Here is a 25,012-nt window from a genome sequence, read left to right as displayed (position 1 = left end):
ACTTCATGTAATTTTGAAAACAATAATGATTATAAAGTTAAAAAAATTTCATAGTGACAGGTCAAAAAATAGGAAACTACCTATAAAATTAGATATTCTATATATATATACATTTTTTGGTCACACAGCATGGCTTGTGGGATCTTAGTTCCCCGACCAGGGATTGAACCTGAACCTGGGCCCCAGCAGTGAAAGCACAGAGCCCTAACCACTGGACTGCCAGGGAATTCCCCTGGATATTCTATTCTTAAACAGACTGTACAACAAAAAAGCCAAGTTTATTGCCCAGCTAAATAACTTTGATATTAAAAAAACAATGATGCCATTACCTACACATACACCATAGGCAGAACAATTTAAATCAAGTAACAAATAGGCACTAACTATGATATCTAGCCTCAAAATTAAAAATTCAATCGTATGTCAATAGCTGTATAAACACAAGAAGATCAAGTTGATTTATTTATTAATTTGTCTGTTTGATTATTTATAAGATAACCTCTTTGGGGTGTGGCCAAGATGGCAGAGTAGGAAGACTCTGAGCCCACCTCCTCCCATGGGCACACCAAAATTACAGCTACTTACAGAATAAAAATCTATGAGAACGACCTGAAGATTAGCAGAAAAGATCTTCCACAACTGAAGACATAAAGAAGGAACCACACCAAGACAGATAGGAGCGGCAGAGATGCAGTATAGTCAGGACCAACACCCCCGGATCAGCGACCCTAAAGGGAAGAATATCACAACTGCAGAGGTCCTCCCCAAAGAGCGAAGGGTCCAAGCCCTACATCAGGCTCCCCAGTCCAGGGGTCATGCACAAAAAAGACGAGCCCCCAGAACATCTGGCTTTGAAGGCCATTAGAAAACAAAGACTCCACTTTTAAAGGGTGCAAAAGAGTTTCACATGCTCTGAGTATGAGCAAAGAGGCAGTAGTTTGAAAGTAGCCTGGGTTAGACCTACTTGCTTATCTTAGAGAGACTGCCAGAGAGGCAGGAGGTAACTGGGACTTCGCCTGAGAACAGAGACTCTGATGGCAGCCAATTTTGGAGCTCGATCTACCTTGATGACACCTGCACTGGCAAGCACCATTTTGGAATCCTCCCTCTGGCCTAATAGGTGCTGCAGCTTAAGCTGCCCACCAGTGGGCCAACAGCCACTGCAAGAGACAGAACCTCACAGCCAACTGAGCCAAAGGCAAACCCCAACTACCAGCATGCCCAAAGTAATCGACCCCACCACAACAAATAAACCCATGCAGCCCACATATGGGGCACCCCTAAAGCATATCATTATGGTGACCACAAGAAAGCATGCTGATGGGTCCCAAAGGACATCTATATAAGGCCACTTCTCCAATATCAGAAGACATAACCACCTACCTAATACATAGAAATAAACACAAAGAATTAGACAAAATGAGGAGACAGAGGAATATGTTCCAAATGAAGGAACAAGACAAAAACCTCAGAAAAAGAATGAAGTGGAGATAAGCAATCTACCTGCTTGATTAATGATGGTCATGATTAAAGGTGCTCACCAAAGTTAGGAGAAGAATGGATGAACACAGTGAGAATTTCAACAAAAGAGTTAGAAAGCATAAAGCAGTACCAAACAGAGCTGAAGAATACAATAACTGAAATAAAAAATACACTAGCAGGAATCAACAGTAGATAGATGATACAGAGGAATGGGTCAACAAACAGGAAGACAGAGTAGTAGAAATCACCCAAGTTGAACAGGAAAAAAAAAGAATTTAAAAAAATGAACCCAGTTTAAGAGACCTCAGGGACAACCTCAATTATACTAACATTCACATTATAGGGGTCCAAAAAGGGGCAGAAAACTTATCTGAAGAAATAAGAGATGAAAACTTCCCTAACTTGGAAAGGAAACAGATATCCAGGTTCAAGAAGGACAGAGTCCCCAACAAGATGAATCCAAAGAGGTCCAAAGCAAGACATATTATAATTAAAATGACAAAAATTAAATATAGAGAATATTAAAATCAGCAAGGGAAAAGAAATTAGTTACATACAAGCATACTCCCATAAGGCTATTAGCTGACTTTTCAGCAGAAACTGCAAGCCAGAGGGAGTGGTATGATACATTGAAAGGAAAATCCTAAAACCAAGAACATTTTACCTGGCATATTATTCAGATGTAAAAGACAAATAAAGAATTTTATACACAAGCAAAAGTTAAAAGAGTTCATCACTAAACTAGTCTTACATAAAATGTTTAAAGGGGCTCTTCTAAGCAGAAAAGGTTACAACTAGAAATATGACAATTATGAAAGACAAAAGTCTCATTGGTAAAGGCAAATATACAGTACAGGTGATATATCAACCAAGTATAAAGTTAGTAGGAAGGTTAAAAGACAAAAATAGTAAACTTATCTACATCCACAATAACTAGTTAAGGGACACACAAAACCAAGAGATGTAAAATACAATGTCAAAAACATTAAACAAGGAGGGTGGGTAAAAATATAGGGTTTTTAGAATGCATTCAAACTTAAGAGATCAATTTAGAATAATCATATATAAGATATTCATCAAATCACAAGAAGAAAAGAACAATAACAAACTGAAAAAAATTCACAAAATGGCAATAAGCACATACCTATCAATAATTACTTTAGGGCTTCCCTGGTGGCGCAGTGGTTGAGAGTCCGCCTGCCAATGCAGGGGACACGGGTTCGTGCCCCGGTCTGGGAAGATCCCACACGCCATGGAGTGGCTAGGCCCGTGAGCCATGGCCACTGAGCCTGCGCATCTGGAGCCTGTGCTCCACAACAGGAGAGGCCACAACAGTGAGAGGCCTGTGTACCACAAAAAAAAAAAAAAAAATGCTCAACAAAATACTAGGAAAGTGAATTCAGCAGTACATTAAAATGATCATACACCATGATCAAGTGGGATTTATCCACAAATCAATATCCACAAATCAACCTATGTGATACACCACATTAACAAATAGAAGAATAAAAATCATATGATTATCTCAATAGATGAAGAAAAAGCTTTGGACAAAATTCAACATCAATTTTATGATAAAAACTCTCAACAACGTAGGCATACAAGGAACATACCTCAACATAACAGAGGTCATATATGACAAACCCACTGCCAACATCATACTCAATGACGAAAAGCTGAAATCATTTCCTCTAAGATCAGGAATAAGACAAGGATGCCCACTCTCACTACTTTTACTCAACATAGTATTGGAAGTCCTAGCCACAGCAATCAGACAAGAAAAAGCAATAAAAAGAATCCAAATTGGAAAGGAGGAAGTAAAACTGTCACTGTTTACAGATGACATGATACTATATATAGAAAATTCTAAAGATGGCACCCCAAAACTAGTAGAACTCATCAATAAATTCAGTAAAGTTGCAGGATACAAAATTAATATACAGAAATCTGTAGCATTTCTATACACTAATAATGAACTATTGGAAAGAGAAATTAAGAAAACAATCTCATTTACAATTGCATCAAAAAGAATAAAATTCCTAGGAGCAAATCTAACCACTGAGGTAAAAGACTTGTACTCTGAAAACTATCAGACATTGATGAAAGAAACTGAAGAGGATACAAACAAATGGAAAGATACACTCTGCTCATGGATTGGAAGAATTAATATTGTTAAAGTGACTATACTACCCTATGTAATCTACAGACTCAGTGCAATCCCAATGGCATTTTTCACAGAACTAGAACAAACAATTGTAAAATTTGTGTGGAAACACAAAAGACCTCTAATAGCCAAAGCGACCTTGAGAAAGAACAATGCTGGAGGTATCACAATCCCTGGTTTCAAACTACACTACAAAGTTACAATAATCAAAACAGTATGGTACTGGCAGAAAAACAGACACATAGATCAATGGAACAGAATAGAGACCCCAGAAAGAAACCAAAGTTCATATGGTCAATTAATCTACAACAAAGGAGGCAAAAATACACAACTGGGAAAAGACAGACTCTTAAATAAATGTTGTTGGGAAAACTGGACAGCTACATGCAAAAGCATCAAACTGGACTACTTTTTCACACCATATACAAAAATAAACTCAAGATGGATTAAAGACTTAAATGTAAGACCTGAAACCATAAAAGTCCTTTTAAAAAAAACCCATAGTAAGTAATTTCTTTGACATTGGATTTAGCAATACATTTTTTTGATCTGTCTCCTCAGGCAAGCAAAACAAAAGCAAAAATAAACAAATGGGACAATATCAAACTAAAAGCTTTTGCTTAGTGAAGGAAATTGCCAATAAAATGAAAAGGCAGCCTACTGAGTGTAAGAAGGTATTTGCAACTGATATATGTGATAATGGGTAATACCTGAAATACACAAAGAACCCATACAACTCAACATCAAACAAACCAGCAACCTGATTCAAAAATGGGCAGAGGACCTGAACAGCCATTTTTCCAAAGGAGGTATGCAAATGACCAACACACATATGAAAAGATGCTCAACATCTCAAATCATCAGGGAAATGCAAATCAAAACCACAATGAGATACCATCTCACACCTGTCAGATGGCTATCATCCAAAAAAGACAACAAATAACAAGTGTTGGCGAAGATATGGTGGAAAAGGAACCCTGTGCACTGTAAATTGATGCAGCCACTATGGAAAACAGTTTGCAGTTTCCTCAACAAATTAAAAATAAAACTACCATATGATCCAGAAATTTCACTTCTGGGTATTTTCCCAAAGAAAACCAAAACACTAATTCCAAAAGATATATGAACACCAACGTCCATTGCAGCATCATTTAAAATAGCCAAGATATGGAAGCAACCTAAGTGTCCATGGATGGATAAATGGATAAAGAAGATGTGATACACACACACACACACACACACACAATGGAATATTACTCAGCCATTAAAAATGAAATCTTGCCATTTGTGACAACATGGATGACTCTAGAGGGCATTTTGCTAAGTGAAATAAATCAGACAGGAAAAGAAAAATACTGTCTGATCTCACTTATATGTGGACTCTAAAAAACAAAACAAACAAACAAAGCAAAATGAAAACAGACTCATAGATACAGAGAACAGATGGATGGTTGCTAGAGCAGAGGCAGGTGGAGGGCTGGGTGAAACAGGTGAAGGGAATTAACAGTATAAATCTCTAGTTACAAAATGAATAACCCACAGGGATATAATATACAGCATAAGGATATGATCAATAATATTGTAGTAACTTTGAATGGGGACAGATGGTACTTGACTTACCGTGGTGTTCATTTTGTAATGTATATGCAAATGTCAAATTACAATGTAGTATACCTGAAACTAACACAATATTTTACATCAACTATATTTAAATTTTTAAAAAGATAACTTCTTTTCAAAAGATTTGAGTTGCTTACAACAGAGGGCCTGCAGAATCTGTATCAAAATGAAATACAAAAACTTACCATGTTAGACCTGTGGCAGGTTCGGACATGAAGAGGAAGCTGCTTGCTTTCCAGAGTTCTCTGAAAAAGCAAAAGAATGCCCATGATATCTAGTAGTTGGCTCCAAGGGAGCTTAAAAAGACAAAAGGAAGCTTCTTTATGAAAGAGTTAAGTGCTATCATCAGGAATGCGGGTAGGAGTGCAGGAATAAAATTTGAATAAATAAATAAATGGCAAGAAAAACTGGCAGAGACTATGCATCTTTGAACTTCAAATTAACATTTGTCATAAGCTTCAAAAGAGTCCTAAACTCTTCACTGTCCAAAACCTCCTGGCCATCACTAAAACACTTCATGAGGCCGGTGAAATAATATATTTCACAGGTTCTGTAACACTTAGAAGACCAAGAAAGAACAAACCATCCTGATCTTTAGGTAAATATGGCATCATCTGCAAGTAGAACATAATCAGATTTATTTGATGGTCAAACCCTTCAGAGCTGCAAATAATTTACTGTGTTTTATTAAATTTATTTTCTTCATATTTTGAAAAGAAGAAAATAGTACACTGGCGTGTGTGTGTGTTTGTGCTTCTGTGTCTATGTGGAAAATAGCAAGGTTGGCTAATGGAAGAAGAGCATAAAAGACTTTTTTGCAAAATCAACTGAAGGTATCTACAGTGACTACTTTAAAAGTATGATCATCTTTAAAAAAATTTTTTTAACAGTTGAAAACATTATGAAAGAGAAAGAAAATTCAGACCAAGGGAAAAAGAGATAATGTAAGCATGCCAACTCTGAGAATTGTCAGAGTTGCCATGGTTATTTCAAATCTGCTTTGAGCTTCCTAGCAGCCAGGACAATGGGCTCACTAAATTACAAAGCTTTGTTACTGGAATAAGAAAATATTCTAGTTCCTCAGAAAAAGAAAGGCTTTCCTTGATTTTAAATTCCAAAGGTATCTCTCATGTGAAGAAAAAGAATACGGTATAATATAGTATATACTATCTTCAATTGGATTTTTATTGCTAACATCAAATGATTGTTTAAAGCACTGCTGCTCAGTGAAGGCATTTCTGGGAGGTCTAAGGAATCCCCACTAAACATACAGCCCTCCCATGCTCTAGAAATATCACTGTTCTCTGGAGAACACATTAGGATCTTCATGGTACACCTAAGTGAATATATTTTTCCACTTGATTGTATCCTGTCATATAAACATAATCAATAGAATCAACTGTCACAAAATTCACTGATTAGTTTTTTAGATGAACACAGGAACTAAGGCTCTGAAAGTTGGAAAGGATTTCAGAGAGCTCTTGGTCCAATAATAAATTATAGCAGCTAATGTCACAAAAGGCATCTCTGACAATCAGTATAGGAATTTGGCATGCAGGCTGTCATGGACAGTTGGATCACTCTCTCACAAGCCCATCTATCTACTCCACTGCTGTAGACAGTTGTTTTATTATGTTATGCTGAAAACTACTGGACTGTAATTTCCACCCGCTTTTTTTGCGGTACACGGGCCTCTCACTGTTGTGGCCTCTCCCATTGTGGAGCACAGGCTCCGGACGCGCAGGCTCAGCGGCCATGGCTCACAGGCCCAGCCGCTCCGTGGCATGTGGGATCTTCCCGGACCGGGGCACGAACCCGTGTCCCCTGCATCGGTAGGTGGACTCTCAACCACTGCGCCACCAGGGAAGCCTTCCACCCGCTTTTAAAGTCTGTCCTCCAGATCAACTGAGCAGCTCTCAAGTATAAGAAGACACTTTTGCTTTACCACTTCCGTCTTACCTTCCCTAAGCTAAACATCTTCAGTTTATGCTATTCGTCCATTTAAAATGATGCTGATTACTTTAAAAGTCATATAACACTTTAAATTTTTTTCAGTGCTTTGTATACATGACCTCATGTTTACCTTATACCTATGAATGCTCTACAACAGGTATTTTAATCATAAGAACACTAACTGGCCCCTAGATCATACCACTGGTTTATGGCAGAATGTAGACTAGAAGCTTGGTCTCTTCACTTTCTTCCTATCTCTGTGTTTAAACGATCAGTTTACTACACTGAACACTCATTAACCGCAGTGAATATTCAAGAGAAGAAAGTCTGAAGACATTTTACTCATGTTAAGAAAATAATCAGGAAGACTCATTTATGGTAACTAATACTTGTAAATTTACAATTTTTCCAAGTGTTAAGAATTTTATATAGGTGTTTGGAACTTCTGAAAGAGATATTTTTAAAGTTTTTCTCTCGTTTTTAGCTAAAATTTTGACAAAACTATAGGTCTGAGTTCAGGTTCATGTTTAGGTTTGAGTTCAGGTTTAAGTTTGCTGATTATCCCAACCATAAGATAATAAAACTAATATAAACCCTCTGGTTTGCCAAATAAAAATAGAATTCTTTGAGTAATAAAAATGTGTGAAGGTTCTAGGACTTTATGTACTTCAGTCAGTTCAGATACCATTTTCCTGCTGTTATTTTTTCCTATATTCATTTTCATCCACTCAATTATTGAGTTCCTGGGCATCTTCTGCTTTCTCTTTTGTGTTCCTAGCAAGAATTATCGGAATTCAAACATTTTCCCTTAAACAGCAACAACAAAAATCCACTGAACACATAAAACTTCACCTGTTGGGGTAAAATCCTCAAGGGCCCTAGAACTATACATACGGTACTCAAAGGCACAGAAGCAGCAGTCGTTAATGGTCTGTAATTAAAATCTCAGCTTTAAAATGTGCCTCCAGGGGCATTTCAACAAAGTCCAACTTAAAGAACTTTCACTGTGCCAAGGAGGTGCTCTACTAAGCACGAGCACATTGAAAAGTCAAGTGGTGAGAGCCCACCCTCATCCACTGTAGGAGGCCGTGTGCATCACTGCGGGAACTCCCGGAGCGCAAGCTGACACTGCAGCGACAGGGCGGAAGGAGAACTGAAGAGGCTCTGCACTTCTACGGACATGGAGCACAAACCTCTGAGGATGTGATGAATTGAGACTAATAGCAGGTTGCACTACTGAAAATATTAGTCTGATTGCACATTGTCTAAGTAGAATGAGCCTGCTCTTCAGTGTCTTTTTTCCTTTCCAAATGTGTCCAAATGTCAATTTGAGCCATTTTCCTAAGGAACAAACTAAATGGCCATCAGAATATAGAAAACGAAAACGAGTCAAAATGGCCACAGAGAGAAGCAGACTCGGAAGCCACGTGTGAAATTTAGATCAACCAGCCTCTGCTCGGGATACTGACCCAGCCACCAGCCAGGCCCACTTCCAGTGTTTAGTCTTGCAGGCAATCCCCTGTCATTGGGCACCAGTAATTCAAGTTACCATGCTACCAAAATACGGCATTGGTTCCTTCATCCTGCATCTTCCTGGGATTCTTTACTACTCCCCAATCTTGGTCGTGCTTTCTTTCTAGAAGTGACAAAACCATATATATTTGGCCGCGCAGTGTGGCACACGGGATCTTAGTTCCCTAACCAGGGATCAAACCCGTGCCCTCTGCAGTGGAAGCGCCACAGCCTTAACCACCAGACTGCCAGGGAAGTCCCAACAGAATCGTTGAAACGGAGCAGGCTTTAGAGGGAAATAGTCTGCTTTTATGCTAGGTTCGCCTACTTACAGGGAAAGGATGTTTATTCCAGGCTCCTGATGTTTTTCCTTGCATCTAGAGAGACCTCAGCTCATGTAACATTCCCAACCTCTTTACTCTTTCACCACTCTGCCTCAGAGAATGAAAAGCAAATTATGTGAATGGTAACTTTGAGAAGAGTAAATAGGGCTTGCTAAGCTCAGCCCCTGCCGTGCTCTCCTTCCTTGAGGAATGGCCACAGTAATGCCCATATTCATGTCTTATCTTCCATGTTGGAAATTTTCCAAGGGGAGGGCCCCACGGGAGGAGACATGTCCACCTGGCCTGGCCCGATAGACCGGTCTGTTTCTGACCAGCAGCACTGGGAAGCCCACAGCTGCTGCACTCCTAAGCCACATCATCTCTCCCAGCCTGAATCAGTAATAAGTATGGTACTCTGATCTCCATCTTGCTCCTTGTCTATCTCTTAAGTGGCTTGTAGCTCAGGACCATGTTTTAACTGTGTTGACCTTGCACAGCTATTTTACTACAGTCATCATTATCCACTCACATTTGTCAAGTTTTTGAACATCTTTTTCCTCTTCTGGATGTTATTTTACCTACCTGGCAGGAATGTGAATGTAAAGTGCCTAGCACAGGGCTTGGCCTTCAATTAAAGTTTACCTTCCTTTGCTTTTTTTAATTTTAATTTAGTCATCACCTGTTGTCTTGATTCCTTCTTCCCTTTAATTTCCTCCAATAAATTGGCTTCTTCTGTCTTGCATCATTGTCTTCCACACTTTCTTATTTCTTCTTTCTGTCTCTAGGCACTGCCCTAAATCAACCTAAATTTAGTTCTTAAAGTGTGGTCCCAGAACCAGTAGCGTCAGCATCTTTTGGGAATTTGGTGGAAAGGAAACTCTCAGGCCCTATCCCAGATCTGCTGAATCAGAAACTGTTGGTGGGGGGCTAGCAATTTGTATTTTTACAAGCCCTCCAGGTAATTCTGATGCATGGTCAAGGCTCAGAAGCAGAGGCCAACATCATTCAGTTTCTGCTCAGTTCCATGATTTGTCTCTGCCCACATACTTTTCTTTTTGTGCCTTACTCTCTTTGTGATTACCAACCATTTTGTTTGGTATCATTATCCATTGTTTCATACCTGAAAGCCCTGATACCCTCCATCTCCATCCAGAAAGGGGGGGAAAAGGGTGACCATTTGGCCCTCAAATGATTTAAAATTAGGATCTATGGTCTCTTTTATACAGATTTTTTTGGTCCACCCCAAATTATTATACCTAACTTATTGAAAATTTAGGCAACTCAGTTTGTTTTAATTTAGTTTACCAAGTTTTCATTTTCGAAGCCACTGTATAACATAAACCCACTCACAAATCTGTAAGCCTTTGCTCTGTGTTTTGTTTTTAACGGGTAAATAGAAAATCTCCTACCACAGGAAACTACAGGTAGCACTGAAAAAAACTGGTTTTCACAGCACTGGTTTCCGAACAACTTGAAAAGCATCAAGCAACTCAATTATCCTAAAATTGTCATCCAATTTGCTTCTCTGTGGGAAAGCTAGTATTCTTATGTCATGAAGACCAAGAAATTATTTGCTTTCTGGAATATGTGAATATTTTCCTTCCTACCACTGCCGAATCTCTGAAAGAATATCTAGGGGCAGCAAGGATGGGATGGGCATTGGGACCAGGGGCAAGGGGAGAAGAGGTACATGGGAGCTGAGAAAAAAAAAAAGATGCTTTTCATTTCAAATGACCCCCAAATGTCACTATTTAATTTGATGAATAAGTTTTAAAATTATCCTTTAGTAAATTTTAGCTAAGTCTAGGTACTTCAAATAATTGGATGGTTCAGGTACTTATTAACTTTCCTCCTTCCATTCCTCAAATATTGATGCAAATTAATTTTCAATCAACAAAATTTATAGACATGCATGAGTCTATAATAAATTAGTGTTCATGTGCAACATTTTGGGGAAATGTCATTCTTTCTCATGCCATTCATTAGGATGCATTTTGAGGGGAAGCAAGTCAACCACTTAAGTTGTAATGAAAAGCATTTAGTATTTATTAGTGTGTAGGAGTCTTGTTCTCAAAGGAGCATTTCACAGCTATTATTCATTCAATCTCAGTTCCCCTGGGAGGGAGGGAAAGGGTGCCCAGTGAGACAGTCCATGAGTTGAGTCATTGTTCAGATCCATTCCAAAGGACTACTCAGTTTCAACTAAACCCCTTAGGTTCAAGTTAAGATTCTCTGGCTAAGGCTTTTCTCTGTGATCTACTCCCACTGGAAACAGCTCAGACATCACTTATCTGGCCTCCGATCACCTTCCACCTACAAGACCCTGGGACGCATACAGGGACAAGAAACCTTGAGGAACAAGAGCCTTCCAGGATAAAGCAGCTGCATCTTCAGATTTCTTCTGAGATTCCCATAGTCCCCATGATAGCCAGATCTTACACCTTATTTTCAATATTCCAAGATCTTTCATTTGGTGATAGTGATGATAGAAGTCCTCCTTTCTGATTTTATCTTCATTGATTTCTATCTTTTGTACTTCCTTCACCTTACAGAAATGACACTTCTGTCTCATTTCTTTCTTAAGTCTTCTTTCTAATCCTAGCTAGTCAAGTTCCCTCTGGTTTCCCTTGCTCTACCAACCAGTCTGGACTCCAGGACGAGTTGCTTCAACACTGTCTTCTTGAACAGTCCTTCCACGTGTTACCTTTTCTGGAGTCTTTCATGTTAATCTTAGCCTCTTTCAACTTCTTTTCCATCTCCACACCTAAGCTACCAAACTTTTGGGAAAGACTCCAAAACCATATCAAATACTTTTCCTCAGCAGTCCTTTCAGACACTCCAGTGGACTTTGTACAGCTTCACGCATGATGGTTACTGGTTTACCCCCCTAAAATGCCCCGTTGTTATTCCAGCTTCCTTATTCTATATAGTTAACCTCGCCACTTAATGTTATCACGTCCTTTTTGGCCTCCCCCTTCAAATTTTCTTTGTGTGTCCACTCTTTTCTTCCTCATTGTTCCAGAGGGAGCTGTGCCCCTTCTATATTCCATTTAGGCATCCCTTCAACCTTTTCTCCATTGCTTTCCTCAGCTCTCTGTCTCCTCTCTTCATCTCCATCTCTTGAATGCTTCTGTTAGGCCTACAAACACTCTCAGTATTCTATGAAAAACAACAAGCAAGGAAGCAGACAAATGTTGGTCTCCTTTCCAGGGCAAATCTATTTGCTCCTGGACCTCTTGAAAACTGGCAAATGCCGCACTGTTTCATAGAAATCTCTTTCTTGGGGGCCACCAATGACCTCTAGTCACCAAATCCAATGAACTGTTTTATCTCCAGTTTACCTGATCTCTCTGACATGTCTGCTGTCACCAACTCACTCCTTGCTTGGCTTTTGGGACACCCAACGTGTTCTACCTGTGCCTTCTTTCCTCCCTTCAGGGATTCCTTCCTCTCCCAGCTTATCGAAGTCATCTTCCACAGGTGCTTTCTCCAGACCTCTTTTCTCGAATCTCTTCTTGACTTCCTCAACTCCCACATTTTAAACTACTGCTTCTTGTGGATTATTCCAAAAATCTAAATTCCAACTGCCATTGGACATTTCTACCTTGAACATTCTAGAGGAAGGTTTGCAAAACTAATTCTATAAAGGACAGCTAGTAAATGTGTTAGGCTTTGCAGGCTGTACGGTCTCTGTCATGACTGCTGAACTCTCGCTGTTGTGGTGTGAAGGCAGCCACAACACATAAATGGAAGGGTGTGTCTGTGTTTCAATAAAACTTTATTTACAGACACTAACATTTGAATTTCATAGAATTTTCATGTATTACGAAATACTCTTCTTCTTCGGAATTTTAAAAAATCATCTAAAAATGGAGAAGTCTTTCTTAGCTCTTAACAAAACAGGCAGCAGGCTGGATTTGGCCCTCCGACCGGCTGGCCCATCCCAGAGGCATTGCCACAGTCACATGCTCCTCAGCCACTTACTCCTCCTTCCCCATTGTGATACTGTTTCCTCTTTAAGGCTGTCTTTATTTTTGCTTTAAGTTAAGAGTTGTGTGCCGTGTAATTTCCTGCAGGTACAGACTTCTTCTAGAGTGGGCTTAGGAAAAACAAATATTAATAAAGTATTCCCATGTCCAGATAAGGAAGCTGAGGCCCAGCTTGGATCTGTCGTAGAGTTGAGTAGCACTAAACCCAGCATTAGACGACTCTTTGGACCAAGACTCTAGATGAATTGTCACACAGCGGTCAGTTACTATAATGTGGGTATATATATATATATATATATATATATATATATATATATATTAAAGCAACTTCATTTATTTATTTTATTTATTTTTTGGCTGCGTTGGGTCTTCGTTGCTGTGTGCGGACTTTTTCTAGTTGTGGCGAGCGGGGGCTACTCTTCGTTGTGGTGCACAGGCTTCTCATTGCAGTGGCTTCTCTTGTCGCAGAGCACAGGCTGTAGGTGCGCAGGCTTCAGTAGTTGCAGCACGTGGGCTCAGTAGTTGTGGCTCACGGGCTCTACAGCGCAGGCTCAGTAGCTGTGACGCACAGGCTTAGTTGCTCCGCGGCATGTGGGATCTTCCCGGGCCAGGGATCGAACCCGTGTCCCCTGCATTGACAGGCAGATTCTTAACCACTGCACCACCAGGGAAGTCTCTGTGGGTTTACATTTTTAAACACAGAAACCAAGAAGTAGAAAACCTAAGAACCTTGATTCTTTTCAGACCTATGATCCATACTGCATTCTATCCCATACTGCATTCTATCCCCCTTACAGAACGCTATAAGCACGTTCTCTCGTCAGTCTGACGGCTGGTTATGTCAGGCAGCCAGGAACTGGTGGAAGAGGGGAAGCAATGTTTACTAGAGCGAAGTTCCACAGATGTCCGTTTAAGGTTGAAGTCGACATCATCGTATGAGTAAAGAAGATCTAGATTACAAGTACCATAATCTCGATACTGGCAGACAGAGTTAAAGTCCAGTATTGCATTTAAAGAAAAAAAAAGTGGGACTTCCCTGGCGATCCAGTGGTTAAGACTCCCCGCTTCGACTGCAGGGGGCGTGGGTTTGATCCCTGGTCCAGGAACTAAGATCTTGCAAGCTGTGCAGCGTGGCCAAACAAAACAAAAGAAAATTTTTAAAAAAATAAAGTGAGATGAATTTGCTACTAGTTAAAAATATGTACAGAGAGAATGGATTATTTTCCTGTAGCTAATGCCTATTTTATCCTCTTAAATGTTTTGTCTCAGAATTCACCCAGAGTTCTGAGTTCTACGAAGAATACTGTAATATTCACTTAGTTTTTTTAATGTTATTAAGGTCGTAGATTCTTTCATAACTCCTTTTCCTACCTCTCCCGTTTTAGGATTTTGAGGAATGAATTCATCCCTACTTCGTTCAGGGCTTAGATGTTTGTTTTTTCAGCCATGGGCCGATTTGGCACTATTTATTTTAACTTTCATATTTTAGATTATCTTGTTAATATATATTCTAATGGAAGAACTTTATGAAAAACCTAAATTACAAATGTTACTTTACTTTGTGAGAAAAACAAAGCAACCAACAAATACACAAGAATATTCAGCAAAGAAGTACCATTAGATACGACACCAATTGTGGTATAAAAAATAAACCATGAATATGTGTGTGATTCTATCCTCATTCCAATTTATAATTTTTTTTTTGAAATTCAATGATGTTAACCTTGCTTTATTCTTCTTTCACTATTGTATTATAAAGTGACCCTGGAAGAATTTTGTTTCTTGAGACTGCATTTGATCATAAGCAGAATTTGGCCCTAATTAAAATGGGATTATCATGGGATACTATATCAAAGAAATGTGCTTCTGAGGTGGGTATTCTTTTACTTGTTTTCCTTTAATAGATATAATGCAGGCCAGAACATATTACCCCTTTCAAATAACAACTCTTTGGAAAACATGTCTGGCTTTGGTAAACAGACTTTTATGTTTGAATGGAGGATTAAATTAGCCTTATCCATTTCTTAATATATAGAGAAATACACTAGCAGAATCAAAACCAAAATGTCTAGAGTTTTGTTTTTGGAAGAAAATTACTTTTTGCTTATGTAGTTTTTGATTATTCAGTATATTTTGGTAAAATACTTTACAATAGGACATCTTGTGAAATAATTTTTGTAGTAGTTTTATAGAGTAGGCTAAGCTGCTGTAAGAAAAAGCGCCCCAAAATGCAGTGGCTCGAAGCACAGTGAAGTGTGTTTGTCTCCCAGGTAACAGTGCAAGACAAGTGTCCCAGCTTGGTGGGCAGTTCTGCTCCAGCCAGTCACTGGGGACCCAGGCTGGCAATAACTCTGCCATCCACAGCTGGCTTGCAGGGTCGCTCTGGTCTAGGTGGCTACGTGGGGGAAAGAGAGGGAGTCTCAGGCCAGGGAGATCCTCTTAAGCAGATGAGGCAGAAGTTCCTCGAGTCACTTGTACTCGTATTCCATTGGCAAGTACCCACTCCCATGGCCACACCTAGCTACAAGGCAGACTGGAAAATACAGTCTCTCCATGTGCCCAGGAAGAGGGGAAAAACAGAAACGGTGTACAACTGCAGTCTCCGCATATCTCTGGTTATGAAAAATTATGAATTACCAACAACATGCATTTCAAGGTCTCTAGAACATTATACAAAACACAATAAAATGTAAGAAATAAACAGGTTAATTTTTTTCTATTATGAAAATATTCAACAAGGTAAAAACCAAGTCAGCTCTCTTTGATTTTATGTCACCACGTCAAAAAGATTTTTTTTGTACCAAACACAGAGAGGAAATATCCAACTTAAAATAAATCATGTCCTAAAAGCTGGGAATTCATTTTCTCATAGAAACAATTTTCTAAAAGTGGCCAGGTTCCAAAATCACTTCAAAAGGGCTCATTTACCTCCTGTGGTACATCTGCATTGAAAAGGCAGTGGAACGCAACACAGTAGTGTAGCACTCAAAACGTGAGCTAGAAATAATTTTTTTTAATATTTTTAATATGGAAATTATGTTTAATTAGAGAAGGACGAGGTGAGGGCCGTGGGGAGTGGGAAATGAATACTTTAATGCAAAGTCAAAGCGAACTTTCAGACGTATTCTGGCAGTGGTTCTTCAGTTTGAAAACACACCAAAATGTGTTTTCCTCCTTCGAGGTTAATCATAAGCGAAATGAATATGCTTATCAGCCATGCATTACAGGTAGATTTCTGGAACAAAATGGGAGGGAGAATATAATGAACAAGGTGTAGGAGGAGAGAAGTCTATAAGGTAACCAAGAAAGAGAAGGGAAGGGAGGAAAAATCTCACATGCTCATGTCTCTAGTCTACAAGGTATAAAGAAAGAGCTAAACAGAGGGAAAGACAAAGATGAGGGTGGAAGACAGGAACCAATGATCTCTCAGGGGGGAAGGATGGGGACAACTTGGGATTGAGTCTTCCCTGACCCCATCTCCAGGAATTTGATTACTGACTGCAGTGAGGGTCTCAGATTAGAAGAGGCAGCATGCAAGCAACCATGGCTAGAGAAAGAATGTTCGCGAGCTAAGAGGAATTTAGGGAGTGACTGACTTCTATTTCTTTTTTTGTTAATTGGCACAAGGAGAGTTCGTGGTTTAAAATTAAGAAAAGGAAAACATATCAAAATGAAAATTAGAAGAATCTTCATGGCAGAAAAGATACATCTGAACAGGGCCCTGATGAAGACACTCCTTTGCATCTTTGAAGTACACATTTGTTTTCTTCTTTCTAGCTGTTCTATTTCATTACAACTTAATAGTTCCCCTACTGCGTACAACATGACTTCTGAAATGCTTGATCTTGAGTAAAACGGCAATTTTGAGCAGCTTGATCTGGGGGTAAGTCCTGTGTCTTAAGTACCGTGGAAGGCTGTTCCCCGTGAGGCTGACTGACTGCTCACAGCCCACTGATTGCGGAGCTCACCAAGGGATGTGGTTTCTCCCGCTTGACAGCCACACATACTATGATCAGAGAGACATGACATGGGGCTCCTCTGAAATTACCTCGAATTGCCTTCCAAGCAGTACTTGGTCTAACAGTGGCTCTGGCAATAAGGAACCATCGCCATGGGTATCGAAAGCCCACCCAGCCTTTCTGAAGCCTGAGTACGAAAAAATGATTTCTTTAACTTCGGAAAATGAAAGCACCATTTGAAAATAAATACGAATTCTCAAATTGGCTGCAAACTATTTAATCAAATGCCTTTTGTGGTTTCAGAGAATATGAAGACAACCCCAAACATGTTGACACAATTTCACAAATTTCTCTTATCCCAGCTTATTGTTGTCTTAAGTATTTTGCAGAGAGATACAAGTTTATGAGACAAGGAATCGAAATGAAGTTGAATAAATACAAGTGTTTGTTTGTATTCCATCTTGAGTCTTAACTCTGAGCCTAATTAGCTGCGTTATCTTGAGCAGGTCCTCAGACATCTCTGGATTTGATTCCTCAACTGGAAATCGAAGGGATTCGATGAGATGAGCTCTAAGACCCCTTGCAGCTCGACAGGCAGTAATTCAAGTTTTTTCAGCTTCAGCTTTGCCGTGACAGGGGACTTTACTGGGTTTTGGGAAGACGGAGCTACTGCTTCACGCCTATGCAATACTGCCCTGAACAGACATGTCACAGCTGCTCTGGTTCCTTCTGACAGAGGCTGCTTGGATGGGCGTGAAGCCAGTGAAATTCCAGCAATAAAGACTTGTGGAAAAGCTGCCATGGGACTCTTAAGGTTTTCCACTATAACCTGATGACCCTCAGCCAACTTTACAAAGTGATGAACAAGCATTCCCAGTCAACAAAAAGAAACCCTTCAACCATGGCTCAGCCCCTCCCTGCCACTGGAGCTCTCACTCAGAACGCTAATGCCAAAATACTGGTTTACCAGTATTTTTCATTTGCAGTAATAACCTCTGAGTGAGGAGGTTTATCAGCAGAATGGACCCCAAACAAAAACAAATAAGTGCATGAAGAAACTTTTCTGTCTCATATTGGCCCACCTGGTACCGGTGCTCATTTCTGAAACATCACCAGGGCATCAGTGCCCTCCCTCCCGCTCCTCAGAAGCTAGGTTTCTGGTCTCACACTGTCTCCCTGTCCCACCATGAGACAGATTCGGGAAAGCATCTCACTAAAAGATCAGGCCTCTGACCTGAAACTTCTGATTTCAATAGTAAGAGTAAGGATAAAGGCTACCTTGAACTGGGGCCTACTCTAGGTCAGATCACTTTATTTGGTAAACATTCTTTTTTTTTTAATTTTATTTATTTTTTTATACAGCAGGTTCTTATTAGGTGCCTATTTTATACATATTAGTGTATGTAGGTCAATCCCGATCTCCCAGTTCATCCCACGAGCACCACCACCACCACCACAACCGTCACCAACACAGGCAGAAACTGAGGCCCAGACAGATAAAATAAATTGCCCAAAGTCAGCCCCACCGGCCCCACCCTAGATGCTAATCCACTCACTTCACAGCTTACCTGGAGCCATCTACAGGGCTCTGTCCTCTGGGGTAGGTGAGAGTAGCCAGGAGGATGAAGAAGGGTTAGAAACTGACAACCAGAATTGGAAGACTTCAATATATTTCATCCTCAAAGAGTCTATCCTTTTGATAGCTGTCCTCACTCAGGCTCGGGTCTCTGAAGGTCGCTCTGAAAAGTGCATTAATTTGCTTTTCATTTATCTAACAAAGACTCACTCAAGCACCTCTTACATGCACAGTAACTACTGAACTGGCTGCTGGAGAGTAGGTCTGAAAGAAGAGGAGAGCACTCCAAGATGCTGTCCTCGCCCCAGGAGGATTAGAGTCCTGTACGCAGCCTGTCAGACCTCCTTTAAACCCATGTAACCTCCCAATGCATCTTGTCTTCTGCCTACGTTACCTTCTGCCGACATTAAGAAACTAGAATTATTAAATAATTCTAATTAATAAATAAATAATTAAGAATTATTTTCTCTCAATTTTAGAAATTTGAATTTTAATCATTCATGTGAAGTTTTCACTATCTCTAAAATATATCCTAAGGATGTCCCTGATTGCTCACAGTAAACTACTGGTTATGTGCAAAGTAGTTCTTCCCCCAAATCACCACTTCTTCCCTTTTCCAACTCCAGACTATTAGAAAAACAGAAATTAAAACCACCTGCCTTGACTGACACTGCCATGGGGTCTCCAACGGTTTCCTTTTTCTGCATAACACCCAAGCCTGGGGGTTGACTGCCAAGGACTGGAATTTTAGCTCCCATATTTCATTTTGTCTTGCTCGTTTTGCTTTTGTTTTTAATAACTCCTTTTTATCTCCTTATTTGCTTCTACGTCAAATGGCCAGACAGAACTAGACCCCTTACCTACATGGACCCCAGAGTACAATCACAATTATTCTTTTATTACAGGAGTCGGGAAACTGACATGCTACTCATCTTTGATTAATTTCTGACACTTGGTTCTAATAAACAGTGGGTTTTGTTTTAACCAACACTTCCCTAGGGAACAGCAGGGGCTAAAATTAAAGCACAGAACCAAAAAACATCTCTGCCCTGAGGAGAATAAAAAGATTTCTTTCTTTTGACTTACTCTCTGAAGCTACCCGGGGCTGAATTGATTATCTACTTCTGTCTAGAATCACTGAAGTATTATGCAGTTTTTTCTGCAGTTTGACGTGCTGTTGTGACCCCTATTAGTATGGGGACGTCCCAGTTTTGAGGGCAACAAGTAACACGGGCATTCTTCATAGGGCATCCACTCTTCGTCCATTTATTTGTTATAAAGCTCTAGTGGCCCATATTGCTCACAGGATAATGACGTTTTTAGAAACCAATGCTTAGAAATCAATATATAAATTGAATGCTACGAGTGAAGTCACAGAATAAGGTAAAAAATAAATAACAGAATTATATTCACTGAATATTATATTCGTGGTACAAATTAAACCTAACTCAATTTTTTTTTTTCCTGGATTTTTTAGTTGGATTTTTTAACTGTTTGGGTCATTATTAGAAGCTGGAGCAAGCCTATTCTGCCATGTCTCTTCTCTTTCTGTGACACCAATTATTTCAATTTATGATGCATATATTCAGATTATTAGAGCCAGATGTGACATATAAGGTAATTCTAGAAGCCCTTGCTGAAAGAACAATGCAGCCCCACCTGGATGTCCGGCCCTCTTGGAATAAATGCACGGAAGGTACACAGGGAACAGTGGAAGAGGAAAGACCTCTGTCAGACCACGCTTCCACCTTAGAAAGGTCCAGGAAGGCAAAGGGACTCACCCAGGGTGAAAAAGTTTATTAAGCCGAAGAACTAGCACTCACTGGGCTATTTCCTAGGATGGTCCCTTACCTGGTAAAAGACACGTAAGACCAGGAATGTCCTTGAAAATGCACACTGTTGTCTTCATCATAGTTTACCTGTGGGTTATGTGCCCAATTTGCTTGTAAACTGACTTGGAAACATCAATCATTCTCCAATAGTAGGTTAACTTATTTTGCTGGGTGAGCAGTCCATGACGAGGAAGTTGTGATGCGGCCGGGGCTGCCTGATCGTCACTCCTCAGCCCTCACCCTCAGCACGCTCTGGGCACCAGGTGAAAGGAACCGGCCTAACCCAGACCTCAATTTGCAATTCCCTTCTAATCTTTGCACCCTGAACCTTTGCCAGTTCTATGCTGCATTCTCTCAGCCCTTTTTGAGTCTTGCCTCACTCTAATTACAGTGGTAAAGAGTACAGATTTTGAAGTCAGACTTCCTGGGTTTGAATCCCAGCTCTACCGCTATCTAATGATGGACTCTTGAGTGAATTACTTAATCTCTCTCCGTTTTGGCTTCCTAATCTATAAAATGGGTGTAATAGTATACCTGATAGGGTTGTTGTATTTAAAAAGTTATTATATGAGAGGTATTCAGAACAATGTTTGGCACAGAGTATACTGAATGGGAAAATTATAATTATTGGCTTTGTTTATATTCTCACCTACAGGCCTGTAGATGATGATGATAATATAATAATAATGGCAACAACAACACTTATGTACCAGGCACTGTGCTGAACGCTTTACACACATTATTCCAGTTAATCACAGTAAGTCTTTACATGCTACTAGTATTATCCTCTTCTCTTCTACCCCTTATTTTTTGCAGATAAGAAAACTAAGGTCTCAAGTAGTAAGAAGCAGAGTCAGGACTTGAACCAAAATCTGTCTTGGTATCTTCCCAATCTTTCTGAGAAAAGAGGCTTGGAGTTCTTTGAAAGTTCTTTTACTTAAATGGGTTGCCTTACCTCCCATACAGGTCAGGAAGACTGAAATCCCCACATAGGCTGAAGGGCAGCAGCAGGAAGGGAAGGGTCTCTCCTGGAAGATGTCAGTCATAAGACGATGACACCATTAATGTCTTAACCTGCCCACCCTGCCTTCCACCGTGTCACACGGCACCCATGTGGGCTGTACTGCTGAGGCCACCCGGACCCCTTACTTATTTGAGTACAGAATTAGAAAATGTTCTGATTCCAGCCAAAGTGGTACTATTTGTTATCTCAATGTCAGTAGTTCTGGGGAGTCATTTATTTCTACCCCAGCCTTAGGGTAAAGGGAACATCTCTTCCTTTCCCAGATTAGAAAAAAAAAAAAAATTATGATTTTCCTCCCTTCCTTCAGGGCTTATAACAGCCAGTATTTTACACTCTTGCCTCACACTCACCTAGTCTCAGTTGTCAATGTATCTTCCATTAGTCTAAACTGGTGTCTTCAGCGGAAGGTCTGGGGCTGAAGGACCAGGGGAGAGAGAGAAGGAAAGTGCCCAAGTTTGCTAGAGGAACACCATGCACAGCCTTGTCCCTGCTCCTGTACCACCTGCCCACACGTGTATCTCCTCTGGGGCTCTCTGCCCCCTTTGCTCCCACATTGTACCCCAGAGCGTCACCCAGCACCTCCCAGGACAGCCTTTGGGTGCTCCCCTGAAATGCAGGTGAATCAGCAGCATGGCCTCTGTTTTTCCCTAAGACCCACCAGTGGCACCCACGCTACACCTGGCTCATGGGGCTAAATTTAGGAAGGGGAATAGCATGGGAAGGATTTTTACTCTACTCCCTTTCCCCACACCCACCATCATCTTTAGCCGTCAAACTATTAGAAGGTGTTGCAAAGCTGAAGTTGAATGTTTGTTATATTAAGAGTGGTGGGAAAAAGAATCTGAGAAAAAAATATATATATATAGAAAACTGAATCACTTTGCTGTACACCTAAAACTAACACAAAATTGTAAATCAACTATAATTAAAAACAAAAAAAAAGAGTGGCGGAAAAGCTGTTTGAAGACATACAAACACAGCTCCAGCGGCCAGGGGAAATAGAAACCCTAGTGGGCAGCTGAGGGGCTGACAGAGGAAAGATAAGCAAGCCAGTACATTTCTAGGGCCAGTGGAAGAGAACAAAGGGGGAGGTTAGCAAGTGGCCTCAGACATAAGCCTTAACCCAAAGGTCCCCTTGTCCCGTCCCAGCCTGTCTGATCTATCCTAAATTTTCCTAACATCCTTAGTTCCTTCCTTACTGGGCACTTCACCTCAGTCACTGAAGCCACCACCAGCTGCCACTGCTTGGCACAAAAGGTAGGTGAGGAGAGAGGGAGTTCCCAAGCCTGTGCTGGAAGGAGAGATGGCCTCCGCACGTCCCTAGTTGTGCTCTGCGCATGCTTTCCTTTAGAGACAAGGCTGCACGTGGTGCTTGGTCTCCGCAGTACTTTTAGTAGTGTGCTTCAGTTGTTACAGGATCCTTAAGGGCTGGGTGTGGAGCTCTAACCTATCCATATATGATGTGTCATGGGTGCTATACATATATGATGTGTCATGGGTGCTGTCGGTACCCTTCTCAGATCCCTTCCTGGGGCCAGTATGTGCATCCCTAGCTGCTGTGAGTGTTGGTTGCTAAATGCAGCTGCCTCTCTCTCAGAGAACCACCTGTACCCTTGGGGGGAACGGGAGGTGCCTTGCATTAGGGGTTACCACCAACCTACAGCCAATGAGTGACTGATAATAGGAGTGCAAAAGGGCAATCTCTTTGCCCCAAGGAACCAACTCTGTGGTCCAATTCCTGCTCCAGAGTTCCCCACAGGATCATGCTAAAGCTGGTCTCCAGCTGAGGCCTTGTCTTGTCTTTGCTTTTATCCCCCTTACCCTATGCTACCTCCCTGGTTCCCCTTCTCCTGAGGCACACCCTCAATAAGTCACTTGCACAAGAATCCCTGTCTCAGGCTCTGCTTCCAGAGAACCTGATCTAAGACACATGCTCATTTCATGTTTATTAGAGGCCCTTTATTGTCACCAGAGCAATACATCTCTGAGAAAACCAAGGGTGAGAAGAGGAACAGCTTGACAGGACCCTAAGCCAAATTTGGACATACAAGGCAACTCAATTTATAATATTCCTGGGCCTATGCCTAAATGAAGATTTACTTATTCATACTCTAAGGTAATTTTTCTCTTTCTACAGAATATGAGTTATTATACTTATTAAAAGAATTAGATGTGTAGCATTTATTATTAATCAATACATTTGTTAGAATTCTTTCAAATGAGGCTGGATGATTCTAAATTATTTTATAATAATTATTCTTACTATGGTCATATAAATCTCACATTTTAAATCAGTTGTTGGGTTATTTTCCCTCCAAGAACGATAAACTCTGTTACTGTGGATGATTGGGTCCCTGATAACGAGGCTCTGGTTAATCCAGCAGTGTTATAAACAGATCAGATTTCCAGTTTGCAATTAATAAAAATATAATTAAACCCATAAAGGCAAAGCAGAAGATATTTTAATCTTTCTGCTATGATTCAGCAGTCATATCGGGGACATCATTATAAACCTCAATTATAGCATTGGAGAAGTGTAGGGAGATTGGTGAGTGGCATTCAGGTGGAAAGAATGCCAGACAGTCCAGATTTTACTGCACATGTTTACAAAGATGCAACTTCTTAACATCAGGCACCACATTCACTGTTTTTCCCCAGTATTTGGATCCTAGTATAGGCTCTTGTGGAGGCCCCCCATAGTTAATCTCAGCTGACTAAATCCATTCTCCTAGCCTACAATTAAAAAACCAAGGGCTTCCCTGGTGGCGCAGTGGTTGAGAATCCGCCTGCCGATGCAGGGGACACGGGTTCGTGCCCCGGTCCGGGAAGATCCCACATGCCGCGGAGCAGCTGGGTCCGTGACCCATGGCCGCTGAGCCTGTGCGTCCAGAGCCTGTGCTCTGCAGCGGGCGAGGCCCCAACAGTGAGAGGCCCGCGTACCACAAAAAACAAACAAACAAACAAAAAAAAACCAAGACTTTCATTTTCGTGGGATTATCCTCTCAAAAAACTTCTGCCTAAATAAGAAGTCAATCATATTTTAAATCCTATTTCTGAATACATTTGTATTTATTCCTTTTGGTATAAACTGTTATAGTTTCCATTTATAGTTTATGCTTTATTTTCTTTCTATATTGTACTTTGCTATTTAACATAATAAAATTTTAATCACCCTCCTGCTCCATCAAATTATTGGAGGCTCCTTTAAGGAGTTATTTATGATTTGGTCTCTAAACATTTTATTATTTTTTTAACAAGAAACTATCATTAAATAAAAAATTCCTACAGATCTGAGAACTGTTGGTTGTTTCTAAAAAGGCCCTTTATGTGGGTCAAATAAATCACAATATTTATAGATCTTTGCAGTGTTTCAGTATGTGTACAAGATTTTCACTAGGAATGGTGAAGAAAACCACATTTAGTTGCTTTCTACACACATATACTGAAGAGAAGAGGAGAGATGATTTTTTTTCCTTCCAAACTTGTCAGTAACAGTGACTAAATGCAGGCTTGGTAAGATAGGCTGAATAACTTTAAATGATCCCATTTGTACAAATTTTAGTATATGACTTCAGGCT

The 25,012-nt window shown here is 40.3% G+C and overlaps 1 long non-coding RNA gene across 3 annotated transcripts in view; it reads right to left on the bottom strand.

The window, feature by feature from the left end:
* Positions 1-25,012, bottom strand: part of LOC113632352 (uncharacterized) — a 309,091-nt gene that overhangs the window by 281,019 nt on the left and 3,060 nt on the right. For all 3 annotated transcript variants that reach the window (XR_003437769.1, XR_003437770.1, XR_003437771.1), the window contains exons 2-3: positions 18,571-18,741; positions 5,452-5,511 (exon numbers count right to left, since the gene is read on the bottom strand). This is a non-coding gene — a long non-coding RNA (uncharacterized LOC113632352). The remainder of the gene's footprint in view (positions 1-5,451; positions 5,512-18,570; positions 18,742-25,012) is intronic.

The sequence above is a fragment of the Aethalodelphis obliquidens genome, unplaced genomic scaffold (assembly GCF_003676395.1).
Source record: "Aethalodelphis obliquidens isolate GAN/ISIS:26980383/991018 unplaced genomic scaffold, ASM367639v1 scaffold36, whole genome shotgun sequence".
In the NCBI taxonomy this organism is placed as follows: domain Eukaryota; kingdom Metazoa; phylum Chordata; class Mammalia; order Artiodactyla; family Delphinidae; genus Aethalodelphis; species Aethalodelphis obliquidens.
This window is presented reverse-complemented; position numbering and strand designations above follow the sequence as displayed.